Genomic DNA, 5,216 nt, shown 5'->3' with positions numbered 1-5,216 from the left:
ACTATCCTTAATGAATTGATACACTATTCATTAAGTCACTAGTATTGATTTACTGTTTGTATCCATGTTAAACTAGGATTGATATTAAGCTAATCATCAATTACTTTATGATGATATGTGTTATGTCCATATTTGATCTTACAATACATTGGCCAGCTAGGGAGAACGTTGAATTTGTAGTATCACATATCTTACTAGCTTCTGTTTGGTTGCTATCGACTACACCCAAAATTGCGTATGCTGAAATAACTGATTTTGTTTTCACACATTGTATAAGTACAAACCTTACCGCCAAGATCGTGTCTATCTCTATATCATGTGAAAACCTCGTCTGGGGCGTAGGGGGTATTTCACTTTAGATATTGGCATTCCTTGTCATAAGCATGTATAAGCAAAATAAAAATGTATTTTCTTGGTATGAAAGTGAAGAACACAATACTTTGGTCAATTAGGAATAACAGAAAAGTCGGTCTTATTGAAGCTGAGCAACAAACTTGATTGTACTACATACTTTATTTGATGATAGATAATTAACCAAGGAGAAGGAAAATACAGAGAAACGAAGGAAGAGGGAGAAGAGAAAGCAAAGGGATCGCAAGGACTACATTTTTATCATTCATCACAATTAACAAAGTAATACAAGTGCCAGTTATAGTGATCTAACTAACAACAATTGCCAAAATCCATAACAGAGAATACGTACGCTCATTAAAACTTTGTTCATACGAAACTCATTGGAATAGAACTCTGAGCGAAAGGAAAAATGTACCACCTTTAATGCAACAATTTTATACATTAAAAATGATCCGACTAGAGATGCAGAAGGCGTTTACCCGACTGCCTTTACAATTTTAAAGAGCACAATATAAATACATGATCGCGGTTTAGCTAGGTGGTATGAGTGTCTCATGTCTTTGGCTTCTACAGTAGGCGGTTCGATCCTTTTGGAATTCACGTTTAATTAAAATTTGAGCCTTCTAGGCTTCTACCAAATGGCACGATTTTCTGGCCTCTCCTCTAACTAACATGAGAAAGAAATGCAGGTATGCAACCATTTCAATTTTACACCAAACAATATTTATCATCTTACTTCTAAATCTAATATTGAAAACCATTTTTCCTTGTGGTGTAGAATTCAATTTTTTTTTTTTTTTGAGACTAATTTTTTTTCTTTCTCAATGAGAGGGTATTGGAACTTGACTAAAGAGAAATATAATTACACAAAGTAGTCTAGTATTTTTTTTTTGAAAGGAAGTAGTCTAGTATTAGAAACAAGTGGAGTGCCAAATTTCCACCAATTAACACGCTAGAAAATGAAACCGAGCTTAACTTTCCAGCACAGGTAACAGGTACTTTTTCGTGATTGAATGGAATTAGAACTAATGAAGAACAATAATGCTTTAAAATTTATCAAACCATTCTTATTGGATTAGTACAATGCATGAAGGTCATACATCTCCTTATTTTACTAGAGCAAACTTGACCGCAAGAGCCAAAGTTCAACCAATTGTAGGGACTCTGGTGACAGTGCCATGTCTATCGACCCAAATTCGAACCCTATCACACCGGTAATCTTGAGTGACAAATGACCCTTCTTTCACAATGACAGCCTCGACTAAATCATTCTCGCTTTCAACTTTTCTCTCCGCCTCCCTTCCCTTGGCTCCGACGAGCTCAGGCCACGAATTCTTACCTGCACACGGCATCTCGAACGCAACCCTTCAGTGTTCACGATAACTATATCGTGTTGTCTGTGAAATTGTGATGTACATTAGCCAAAGAAAGTTGAATTTATAGTAGTACTGTATCGCGTATCTTTAATAGCATGGTTGGTCGTTATTGACTTTCGGGTGTATTGCGTAGGCTGAAAGATAATTGGATTTGTTTTCGTACAGTACATATATGTACAAACCTTACCGCTTCGATCGTGTCCATCTCTATATATGATTCATCACCTCGATGAGCCATAGCTAGCCACCTCGTTTGGATGTTTTGTAGTGTAGATTGACTGTTTTGAAGTGTCAATTTTAAGTTTCTGGTATATAAGAGCAGACATCTTCACAAGGATACCCTGCTACCAAAACAGTCACTTTCTTGTTCAATTTAAGGGTAAGATCTCGTGTAGAGCCTACAGTGCAACTAGATTTCGATCTCAATTCAAATATGTATGTGCCACTAGATGTTAGGCCAGCTGCTCTCTTCTGGATGTGGTTCAAATAGATTTTGCGAGAAAAGATTGACGATCAAGATCAAAACCAAGTCTCTGGTGCTAGCATCTCATAGGATTTAATCCTAAAATAAGTCCGTAGCTTTGTTGAACAGTGTGAACAAAATAGTACCAGAATGTTCACGTGGATAACAACAGGAGGTCCTTCATGTACGAAACCATATGTACATAGACCACAAAGCAGAACATTCAGGATTTCAGGTTGCTCCATTTTCAACTTCATACACAAATAAAACCATTTGGCATCAAATTATACTCTTCTGATGACCACGTAGAAAAATTATCCTAGATATATTCAATGCAATGCCACATTTATAAATCATTTTAGCAATGGAAAGAAATCCGAGTGAGGACACATTTCCTTCCCCAATATTTCAACAATATACGCATGTCTTTCAGAATTTAGGATCACTAAAGCAGTTTTCAAGCGAGACTGATTCATTGAGAATGATATGGGTTGAAAAGTTCGCTGCGTAGAGCACCCCACAAGGCTTCAACTTTGGCAGCAGCACCTATTAAATTTCAACTACAAACAGGATACTATATAATCAACAACTCTTATATTGACAGGGGATAGCCTAAAGCTCACGCAATACGTTCCTTATCACAATTATTAACCTGATTCATTCATTCATTTCACAACACGCATAAAACCACTCAAACAATGAAAACATCAAATAGTCAACCAATCTACAGATTTGAAATTATTACATGAAGATGGATCAGAAACACCTGGCTTGGTATCTCTGTGTAACAGAGATGTAAATAGCTCAGTTAGTTCAGCTTCGATCATCTGGGGAAATAGTCATCACTTCCATCTTCATCAATATTTTCATCCACATAGCAAGAAATTAGAATTCGTAAACGCCATACCGCACAATATAACATAAATCAACCTATTGTACATGATCATCATCATGGCATATATTCAATTATTAGCAACACCTACAACCCACAGATCTGAAAGACAAACTCATAAAGATATAGCATGCATCTAGACCTTAAGCCATTTTATCTCATAGAGAATACACAGCAAAAAGATACATACATATATAACCCAATATCATCACAAATCTGAAAGACAAACACACAAAGTACCCAATTCCAGAGAGCTAACCACCACAAAGACATGAATATACAAAAATAGTCTAACCCATTGAGATGGTCCAGAATCCAAACACATGCACAACACAAGTAATCTGGTAGTTCACAAATTCATAGCTCAACTGTCAGATCACGTGGTCGGAACAACCAGAAGGCCAAAGGAAACAACAGTCCACGCAAGTATTAGATCTAGCATCACAAAAAAATAAAATAAAATAAAAATAAAAAAATCTATAACTGGGTGTAAAAAAAACCACTGCAGTAAGATCAGATTCAAGCTAATATCGTAAGCATGGCTCAAAAATACGACCTTTCAGAAACACACAGTTGATAATCAGATCCAGTACATTTGTTTATACAAAGAGAGACTGTACGTCGAGAAAGAATCTGAGAGAAACTTTTCCCTAAACCTCTTCCTCTTCAACAGTCATCTCTTTGTATAAACAAATGGAATGAATCCTTTATATTTATCGACCTCTGTAAGAAACAACGCGGATTGATCCAAAGCGTATGAAAGAGAGAAAGTGCGGGTCCTGCTCATCTGCTTATACACAGAACACCGTGGAGATTTACGTGTGTGGCAGCCTTTGGGGTTTCTCCACGGTTGTTTCTATGTATAAGCAAATAGAACGAAACCCTTAAAGAGGTTATGGAATCGGCGCAGAAGATGAAAGGTCTGAGAGGTTATGTCTTCTTTGGGTAAAGTTGGTGGTACTTATATAGGGTAAAATAATGGGTGACGTGTCTTTGTACGTACCACTCCCAAAAACCCTAGTCAAAGGTCAAAACCTCAAACGTGACGTTAGACCGTACGGGCCAAGCCCAGAGTAATGGATAATGATATAATCGACCCGGGCTTATTTAAACCAACCCATTTTAATTTAGTGCATTTGTGGGTTATATATGTTTACTAGTGTCATGATTGTTGCAACTTGGTGCAAGAACTTGGATGCATTCTAAGTTCGTGCCCGACCCTGGGCCGTCCCTGATACAACCTGATCTGAGACAGCCGTCTCAGGCAAACTATCTCCGGCGGAATTTGGAAAGCTGGACTTTTGTATACATACATATATGATTATTATTTGCCTCAAAATCATCTCGGCCCAATTAGAGGCCGATCGAGGGACTTGCGGTTTTAATGTACTTCCGCATTACGCGGGCGTGCTAACTCGTGGCCAATTGACCAAGCGAGATTTTGATATGATTTGCGCTTGATCTGACTTCTTTCAAGTGATTGTGGGCCGAGGAAGGAACCGTCTCAGCCTCTTTGTTCTGTTCCCTTTTATGCCAACTTTTCTTTTGGGTGTGCAGAGGAATTTCTTGGGTGTTCACTTGCTTTTAATTGTTATTTTTTTAGGTACTCAGGTTAACTCTTTGTTCAGAGTAACAAAGTGGAGTTTTAGTGCTACTGTTCTATTATTGTATTTAGTTTTGGTTCATTTGTTTTCTTTGTTTGTTTTTTGTACTTCTAATTTTGGTGGTCCTCCTCTTTTGTTCATTTCTTTTGGCAAGGTTTTGGTATAGCCCCCCTTGTTATGTACCACTTTTTTCTTATATCAATAAATACGAGTAAGAGCAATGACTTTTTCTTATATCAATAAATTCGGGTAAGAGCAATGACTTAGCTCTTATCCTGCTTCTTTAAGAAAAAGAAAAAGAAAAAGAAAAAAAAAAGTGAAAGAGCAAGAATAAAAAGCGCAGCAAGTAACATAGCAAGAATTTAAATTGCATGAAATTTAAAGAGACTGAAAGGTAAATTGCAGGAACTTTTTCAATGAGTTTTGTAAATAAGGCGATAAAAATTTAACTAGGCTAGAGCAAGAATGAAAAGATATTGTAGAGAATTTTTTTTTTTGATCAAGAAGAAACTTCATTAATAATGAAC

The 5,216-nt window shown here is 36.8% G+C and overlaps 1 long non-coding RNA gene and 1 other non-coding gene across 2 annotated transcripts; both read right to left on the bottom strand.

The window, feature by feature from the left end:
- Window positions 1–2,549: 2,549 nt before the first annotated feature.
- Window positions 2,550–3,999, bottom strand: LOC112198507. The gene is made up of 2 exons (XR_002935998.2): window positions 3,642–3,999; window positions 2,550–3,520 (listed from the first exon to the last, which is right to left on the bottom strand). It is a non-coding gene; the product is annotated as an uncharacterized LOC112198507 (long non-coding RNA).
- Window positions 2,945–3,045, bottom strand: LOC112201211. The gene has a single exon (XR_002936667.1). It is a non-coding gene; the product is annotated as a small nucleolar RNA Z103 (small nucleolar RNA).
- Window positions 4,000–5,216: the final 1,217 nt, after the last annotated feature.

Source organism: Rosa chinensis, chromosome 4, assembly GCF_002994745.2.
Source record: "Rosa chinensis cultivar Old Blush chromosome 4, RchiOBHm-V2, whole genome shotgun sequence".
In the NCBI taxonomy this organism is placed as follows: Eukaryota; Viridiplantae; Streptophyta; class Magnoliopsida; order Rosales; family Rosaceae; genus Rosa; species Rosa chinensis.
The sequence above is the reverse complement of the archived record's forward strand: the minus strand, read 5'-3'. Positions and strand labels throughout refer to the sequence as shown.